Source organism: Poecilia formosa, unplaced genomic scaffold (genome assembly GCF_000485575.1).
Source record: "Poecilia formosa unplaced genomic scaffold, Poecilia_formosa-5.1.2 Scaffold95, whole genome shotgun sequence".
NCBI lineage: Eukaryota > Metazoa > Chordata > Actinopteri > Cyprinodontiformes > Poeciliidae > Poecilia > Poecilia formosa.
Window position 1 is genome coordinate 30,858 of NW_006800034.1, and position 9,901 is coordinate 40,758.

Below are 9,901 nucleotides of genomic sequence, written 5' to 3' on the forward strand. Positions count from 1 at the left end.
CTTCTGCTTATCAAATTAAAAATGAAACACGAAGCCTCTGGTGGCCCCAGAGGAAGCAGTATTGAGTCGGCAAGGGGACAGAGGCTGAAGTAAACTTGGAAACCAGTTAAATCTGCGGGCTCATCTTTCATTTGCTCTGGCAGAGAGGGACTGGACCCCCTCCCATCCAAACAGATGTCCCCTTCGGTCGCTCCAGCATCGGCCAATCAAAACCGTTTATGCAATTTCCCGTGTTGGCTGCTGACTTATTTATAATAGCCTTTTAATCTGCTATCATTTATCCGCTAAAGGAAATAAACAATAAATCTCCATTTGAAATATGAGCAAAGCGTACGTAATGGTTTGCTCAGATTTTGAAGGTCTAGAACAGCATCAAGCAACATGTTTTCTCTCTTGATTGCTACAGATATTAAAATGTAAGACAGGAAACAGATATTTGTTTAATTATTGGCAATAAATTCATCTTATCAATAATATTTTAAGTTAGAGCTAAAAAAGCTAAAAAAAACAACAAAAAAACAAAAACAAAAAAATAACCAAAGATAAACTTTACTGTTCTTAGTCAGAATAGTTTGAATTTAAATCCAAGTCTTCTTGATTCATGAAGAGGTCTGTCTATCTTTATCGCTCTTAAATGTGGGAAAGACAGGAGAACATGCTTTTCAAATAAGGAAGATGTGTACCAATCCTCATGAGGTGGGAAACAGCCTAATGTTGCCTAATGTTGCTCATATCTGTCGTCAGAGCAATAATCAGAAAGCTTAAAACATCAAGAACTGTTAAAGATCAGACTGCATGATGATTCGAGTTTATGTTTGCCACCATGAATGGTGCAAAAGATGCAAGACATTCTGCTAAGCTCACTGTGCTGCACCATAAAGTGGCAAAACACCAAATCTCACTATTTGCCATCTACATGCTGAAGGAAATCCTCACCACATAATTCAAATACATTTTTGAAGGGCATTTTTGGTATTTTGCTGGATTGGGACTAACTGATCATTTGGTGTAAACATTGGGAGGCTTTCGGAGACTCAAAACAGATGTTCTGTCTCAGGACACGAATTTCCTGAGCCAAATCAGATCCCTCCTGACGCTACTTAGGCCAGAAAAAAGAAAATCGGTCAAATAGAGGAGAAATGAGGAGAATAAGAGATGAGTGGGGTAGAGGTGCAGAGTGATGAAGGAGGAAGGGATGGATATCAGAGGATAAATGGAGGGCGGGGTTTAAGGAAAATGATGAATAGAGATGATTAGAAGAGACTGAAGCTAACTCCAAAAGGCATTTTCTGTCCTCCCATCAGAAACATGAATGAGTTGCTTTTGTTAAACTTTACCAAGTGCTTTGACCTGAGGAAGAAAGCATTAAGCTTTTCTCCAAAACACCCAGGGGATGTGGCATTAGACAGATGATTAATATGTGGGGAAGCACCTCCTGTCCACTGTTTAGTGTAGTGGATGATCTGTGATGCTGCTGCTGGCTTGTTTTATGGGAACTTGGTAGAATGCATGGCATCATGAACTGGAGGTTTTAAAATAATAATTGGTTGAAGTGACCCAATTCCGATTTTTTTTTGCCTTAATTCGATCTGTATTTAATCTTTTCATGACAGTCTGAACAACACAGGTCGGATTTTTTTCGAATCAGACCCAGGCTACTTGGATATCCTGAACGTCATTTTCTCTCGACAAACGAGTCACTATTTTGCGTCCTGATACGCGCAAGCGGGAAGAAAAATAACAAGCATTTCGGATTATGATAAGGATTAAGTTGTTAATATGCTGGCTCCGGTCGGACAACAACCTAAAAATCATAAGCTATGCTAAACCGTTAGCATACACGTTTATTTCGGCAAACACTTCTTCTTCTTCTTCATGGGGGTTCCCAAAACAATGAGCACACTCTCTATGTGTTATTGCGCCCTCTACTGCGTATGCGGGACACTTTCAGGTTGTCTGCAGTTTACACTGGAGATCACATACAGGTTGTATGAACGGCCACGGCAAAAAGTAAAAAAAAAAAAAAAAATCCGATTTCACATAAAATTGAAATTGGGTCACTTCATGCTGCAGTGTGAACGTAGCCCTGATATATAGTCACATTAGCAAAGATACAAAAACTTTCTTAATGATTATTTAGACAGACTGCTTAAAATAATTGGTCAAACATCCCTTTTTCTGTATAAATAAATTTGCAGACATAACATTGCTCATTGTTTATATGTGTGAGTTGTGCTAATAAAAAGAAAAAACGAAACCAAAAGATAATTATTTCTTAACGAACATTGTCCCTCTAAATCCATGAAGTCAGATTAAAGATTGGATTTTTTGAAAATTTTCAATTGACTATTATTCCAGTAAAAGAGGAGATTTTCCATTGTAACATGCATAGTGAATGTCAACAAAGCAGAGTTTAATCCTGAGGTGATTTTTCAGTGTTTCCAAGAATGTGCATTGGTCTGTACAAAATCCGCCCAGCCAGGACGGTCCTCACACATCATCTTAGGTGCTGGAAACCGTGCAGAGCTCTTGCATGCCAACTGAGGCTGAGAGCAGTCACAATGTGAACCAAAAATGTAACTGGACTCAGTCCATTTAATATTTTGCCAGTCAGCGTAGAGCGAGAAAGCTGCAAATGTCCATAAAAAGAAAACTTCATGTCCGGTTGTGGTCGTCGAAGCTGTGCAGGCTGCCAAGTGCAACATGCTTTTAAAGATCACAAAGAAAACAGAAGACAAACTGCATATTTCACATGTCTCATGAGGACAAAAATAATTTCAAAAGAGCCTCAAGCCACTCAGCCTTCCTTGAAGGTTATGAGCCTGCTATGTGAAAACTGTTTCATTGTAAAGCTGATTTTCTATTCAAATGAGCAAGCCTCATTTAAACTCTTTGATGTGATGAACATCTACAGATCCCAGCCAAATCTAGGTCAAACACCAACCTGGCAAATCCCGATACGAGAAGCCCGTTTCTCTACTGATGTAACCAGAGTGTGTTTGTTCACGTCTGAAACAGGCTCCTGTTTTTACTGACGTGGCGCTCTCAAGGATTTTGAATTGTGTGTCTTTGTGTTGTCATGCAAGAAAAAAGGGGAAAGTGTCAAAGCGTTAATGACAGTGTGAAAGATGTTCTATTTTAAGCTCTCGTTGCTTTTTTAAACTGGTTAGCTGAGAAGATATTTGTAGATATGAGGTACTATAAAAAGAAATGTACAAGTGAAGCTTTCAAGTTGTCAGAAAAATATCAAAATAACTGAGGAACAAGAAACACTCCAGAAAAACAATATGTGGCATTCTGATGCCCAAGGTTAACATAAGAGCATCTATTTCAACCAAATTGCTTACATTTTAGACCAAATTATTTAACAGTTTAAATTAAACCAATGATTTCTTCAGCTGAAATGATAAACCAAAGGAGGAATGTTTTAAGACATCTGCTAAGTATTTTTTTCCTTGTGGATTTAAATATGTCTATGACTTTTTTTTTCTGATTTTGCCTTTTTTTTGTCATACCTTAGTGTTTTAGATCATCAAAAAATATTCTATATCAAAGATAACCCAAATAAATTCAACATACATATTTTTAAATGATGGCTCCCCCCACCCTATTTTTTTATTTATTTATTTTTTAAAGAAAAGCTATCCAAACCAACCTGAGCCTGTGTAAAATTTTTGGTAAAATTATGTTTTCCCTCTAAACATAATTCACAAAAACTGACTGAGAATTATTTCCATCACTGCTGAGGGAATTTCTTTTAATATAGTTTTAATTCAGCCATTTTTTTTTTTCAAGCGTGAAGGGTCAATATAAGGTTCCGTCACATAATTTAAATCAGATTTAAGTTTCTAGTCTGATTAAAAAACTTCAGAAAACAATTTTCTGACATGCAGTTAGTTTTATTCCAGAAATAAGGGATGGTACACTTTATTCAAGTTTCAGTTTCAGAATAATTTCTCAGAAGCCTGGGGGATGATCAAGTTGTTTTTCAGAAAATTTAAGCCGTTGTGTTGTTTTTGATCAGAAGAGGGATTTAAATTAAATTAAATTAAGTTTATTTATAGAACATCAATTCCTAATAAACGCAATTTCAAGACACTTTACAAAAAAAAGTAATTTCAATTCAACCACACATGCATTCCAATTGACACCTAACAAATAAGTTTATTTCATTATTCAAATTAGGCTAAGGAAGATTTCATCGAGTCGGCACTCATTCCTCCTTTTTGAGCATGCAGTTACAACAGCCAATCACATAACAGCAATCCCTCAAGCCTAGCAAGCATGTAGCGACAGTGGAGAGGAAAAACCCTCCTTTAACAGGAAGAAACTTCCAGCAGAACCAGAACAAGGTTTCGTAAGAGAAGACAGAGCAGATACACAAAAAGCAACAGACCAGATGTAGCTTCTATGGAGAGAAAAAAAAGACATAAAAAAATATAAAGTTAACAGTTAAAAAATTGGAGAGTAGTCTATTAGTCAGGCCTGGGTGTGTGCAGAAAAAAAGTGTGTTTAATCACAGATAATTCATGATTTACCGAGGAAGTTATTTGAATAGCTAATAATAGATAGTAATTATCTGCATTTTGTATTTGCTCAGGTTATCTTTCTCTCATATTAAAATTGGTTTGGTCTTAAACTTTTAATTGTGACAAAAAAAGCAAACAGAAGAAATCTCTTAGAGGGCAAACTATGTCTACCGGCAGCACACTGGTATCATCCATGTGATTATTCACGGTTTTAAAATGGCTCACTAGACTGTTTGGATCAGGATAAAAGCCAATTACATGGAGTTGCTCTATACCTGTGATGAATTAAAAACATCAGCACCAGGGAGAACAGTTAGCACGCAGGATGTGACTTATTTATAGAGAACCGCTGACTCCGACCCTCCTGGAATTTGGCTTGTTTTTGCCATAAATTACATGAACCAAAGATTCAGTGTTATTTCTGTTTCCAAGTATTAAGTTGAAATAAACTGACTAAGTGAAAGTTGGAGCAATCACAAGCCAGACATACCTGATTATGACAAAATTAACATATTTAAACTGATCAACAAGAAGGAATTAAATTGCCAGGCCTTAACAGGGTCATATGAAAATGATTTTGGACCTAGTTAGAGTAGCTAAATGTAGCCTCATCCTGTAACTCAGACCATCAAATTAGAAGTGAGGATCTGATGACAGAAAAATATACAGTATTAAGATTAAACTCTAAACACCCTTTGTGCTAATTTTAGGTTTCATCCCTTTACAAATTGTTTGTCTGCTAGGCAGCATTTCGATACTAGAATATATGAACGCATTCAGTCAGCAAACTCGTAACCATACCTCACACACAGGAAATTGATGATTTATTTAAAATTTCTATAACTCTTAAAGGGATAGCTCTGGACTATTTTAGTGAGCCTCTGTTAAAATATTATAAGCAGTTAAAATCTTATTAGATAACAATTTTGATGTCTTAAGCTAGTATAAATCCAGGTTAGTAGTTTCTGGAGGCTAAAGCTAATGGCTAGTCAGAAAAAGGGGGAGAGACTTAGTGAACTTTTACTGTTGAATCTCAGAAACCATCGTAGCGGTCTGTGTAAACATTGTTTTATCAATTGTCTAGTCTGTGATGACAGACAATTGCTAGTCTGCGTAAACACAGGAACTAAACACAGGAAACATCGGCAGGAGAAAGTGCTCCATCGATGACCTTCCTGTGTGAAACTTGCGCTAACAACAAAACATTTAAAGTGTAACTACCTGACAGAAAAAGAAAGGCGTCAAAAGTTGTGTTCACTCACATCACTGTAACGTTTTTAATTTATGTGAAGTTTTTTTTTCTTTCTTTTTCAAAGTATCCTCACCAGGCATTTTGGTATTAAAAGTAATATCTTATTTCAAGGAGAAGAGGGTTTGCAACTTGTGTAGCTGAATGAAGAGCTGGATATAGAAATAGATTGCTGACTTTTTTGGTGTCTCATTGGTCTACAGATTGTGATTTATAAAAAAAACTATATTTTTTTCAATATGACTATATCTCTAGTATAACCCCAAAACTGTCTCTGATTGGTTGATCAGCCCCTCCTGACAACTCCTCTCCTGGAGTCATGCACATCCGGTCCAAGTAACTCACTCTGAATTTGAGGAAAACTTTTCAGAAAAGAAAAATGTAAGAGTTTTCTGGATTTTATGAAAGAATATTTATGAATATGTCATTCAGTTAAAATGTCTCTAGAGAGAATTTGAATCTCGGAAATAGTTCATGTAAAATTACGTTATATATATTTAGGAAAAAGTAACATAATTTCCGCTGTAAATCAAATGTTAGAGAAACCCTAATATCCCCAAAGGAGTTCCTTACTATTGGGATGAGAGGATATCACCCAGTTAAGTCTTTATGAGGCCCAAAAGAAGAAGAATGTTTTTTTTTAGCTGAACAGGTTTGACTTAGACATGATAGCCTGAAGATATGTTTAAACTGATGAATCATCAGAAGCTGCGATCTTCGTCAGAAGAGAGGACAAGGCAGAGAGGATGGGCCAGGAAGACACTGGGATGTGTATTTGACATGCCAAAAGGTGTTGGCACTCCAAACTGCTGACTCATGCATCAGGTCTGCAGGGATTGTTGGGATTATTAGTTTTTAATGTGTCCTTGGCATTATTTTAAAAAAATGTTGCTCCTGTTAGCAGAAACCAAAGGAATGCACAAGCTGAGTGACTAACTCTGGCAGGGATAAGAGATTTAAACAGCAGTGTGTGGTTACTTTTATGTTGATTTAGCATGTAGCAGAAATGAATACTTTATCTAAAAACCTGACATGGCACCCTAAAGGAATAGTATTGCAGCTCTGACTTGCATCCAAAGACCCAAAACCTGAATTTCTACCTAAATACAAAATGTCCCCTGAGGTTGAGTTGCAGCAGTGTGTCAACTGGAACAGCGTTCATTACTTATTTGGAGTAAATTAACCTTTTTTCATTGTGTTTCTTTATATCAAGAAACATTGATAATGAAATATGTAAAATGTTGACATTGTTTATGTTATCAAAACCTTACTAAATCTGGACAGTTCCAGTAAGAAACTCATCTGCATTAGTGTCAAATTATTTAGGGGCTTTTACTGATTCATTTGAATCATTCATACTTAAGAGTGGGATTTGTTGTTTTCCAGCTTCTCTGAATGGTTTCTGATTTTTTTCTATTATAAGTGGAGTTGAGTTCATTCCACAAGTTTAAAGTTTATCTGCTGCAAACCCAGATTTGATCTGTGTTTCCGATCATTATCCTGTTGGAACAGTCCGCTTTCCCCCGTCTCAGACGTCTAGATGCTGATGTGGAATTGAAGAATTTGGAAGAGGAAGTAAGAATAAAATCCTCTCCATTATTTTGCCTGGTTTGTGCAATGTACCAAGACCAATGGCAGAAAAAAGTCATCCCACAGCATGATGCTGCCAGGAATATGACAGCTGGTTCAGTGTTCTTAAGTTTATAAACCTTAAATTGTATGATTTGGCTTCAGTACAGTATGAGATTGTTTGCCTATCTTAGATATTTTATCATATTTTACTAATTCTTTTGTTCTGCGCTCATTTAGTTTGCTAAATTTTGAAGCCCTTTAGTTAACTTTTGTTATTCTTTAATGTGGTATAGCCAAAAAATTTGAATTTGACTCCTTAAAATATCATTTCAGTTTGACCTGTCACAATAAACAATAAATCAATCACATGATAAATTAAAAGAAACTCAATAATTTTCATTTGCTTGATTTATTGTTTTTCTCTTTTTACCAAAAGTTGAATGATAAAAATCTTCAGTTTGGTGTTTAACTATCCCTTTTTTGAAATATAAGTTTGTTTACACAGACTTCATAATTCATTTTATTAGTTGTTTCTGATGTTTATTTATTTTGGATATTTCAAATGTCTTCCAGTTCCAGTGTTTAAATGTTCTCCAGAATTTAGAGTTTATTGATCTCTGAGAACGTGTTCTTGCCATTATTACTATATAGCTTGAAAATGGTCTCAAAACAGCAATATTATCGTTTATCGCAAGAAGTTCTGGGACAATTTATCGTCCAGCAAAATTTGTTATGGTGACCGACCGAATTCCAGTCAAACAATTTTATGATACCAAGGCCTAAATCAGAAATAAAAGGCAAACATTAAGCATTAAATATTCAGTCATAATGGGATTTAATAAAAATTTTGATCCAGTCTATATGTGGTGTTGACTCAGATATTCTCCCCAAAGGAAAGTAACCGAAGTGAAATGTGTCGTGTTGTATAAACATGTGGAGGCAAACTGAGGTGTACCTTCGCTTCCCTTAGTTTTGCTGATGTTTCACCAGCATCACAGTTTTTACAGCCACTCAACTCAGTCTGCCTCAGCATAAATCCAAAGCTTCATGCAATCCAGGGGAATTTTTCTCCAGGATGCATCTGAAAACCTCACACGACCATAAACTGCTCCCAGAGAGCACGTGAGGCCAAAATTAGAAAAGAAATGGACCAACATAAAGCATCAACAAATTGTTTTTTTTTTGTTTTCTTTTAGTATTATTGAGCTGAAGCAACTGGAAAAAAAATAACTCAAGTGTTGCATTAATTTTCAGACTTGAGTGTCTTCTTGTCTTAGCAATCATTAGTCATTGATTCCACTTGTCCAGGCCCGCAGCATTACTAACAATTAGCTCAGTAATGCCAAAGCAATATTTTGTCAAATTTAAATGTCAGCTCAGACAGCCGGCTTATCTGCTGCTGAAATGTTGCACTGCAGCTTAACACGTACAGCCACGACTGTTCTGGTATCTGTCTGCAGCCCTCATGCTATAATAATATACTTACTTTATATTGCAGCACTCCAAGGCTGAAAATAAATCCTGACTCGCTTCCCCTCCTTCCCTCCTTTGCCTTTATTCTTACTTCCTTTTCCTTTCTGCTCCTTCTTTCACCAGAAAGCTGACTGGGTGCATCCATAAAGCTTAACTAACTGGCAAATCCCTCCCCTCCGTCTCACTTGCTGCTCCGACAAGAATATCTGAGAGGTTATTTCCATGCTTTACTGCTCCTCAGCAGCCATGAACTCCGGGCCCTTCCCTATGAGCTGGAAGGAGATGGACGTTTGCTGAATTAATCTCATGGTCCTTTTACGTGAAGCAGCATAACACTGTTACAATACTGTTATATCCTTTATCATGCAATAAAAAAATAAGGCAATTTATTTCTTCTGTTTCTGCTTTTCATCACGTTTGCATGTTTACATGACGCTTTTTTCAGCTTACAATCATCATGATGGAAAAAGTTTCCATCATTATAATAATAGTCATGTTGGTAATTACCTGAGTTTAATTAATTGATCACACTCGGGTGTGAATATCTCTGTAACAGCAGATTTTTTATTTTTTTTTTGCAATTGTTTGCATTGTTTTAGGACATAAAGAAATTACACAGGAATGGATTTCTAAAAATAAATAAATAAATAAATAAAAATACATAAATAAAAGTAAAAACTCCATTGACCAGGCAATGCCACAGCTATAGATTAGATTTGTGTGAGTTCAACATGGCCACGTCTCCTATCCTACTCCTTTAAACATGTTATCAATGTTACAGTTTTCCTGTTTTGCCATATTTTGCCTCAAATTTGCAAAAACTTATCAGTCTATTTGAGAAAGTATTTTCCTTTGGACTTAACAGGCATTTTCCAGTCCCATCCAATTACTGGGTGACTTTTCTTTGCTTTTAATGGTCTGAACCTGCAGTTGTAAATACAGAGCAGCAGGAGTTAAACATAATGAGCCATAATGTCTTTAGCATTTGGTAAAGAGGTGCGCCAGTTCTGCTTATTCTATCCTCCTTGTTTGACTCTCCACAGTCAATTTTGCTGATTTTTATAACACGCATGTTAGA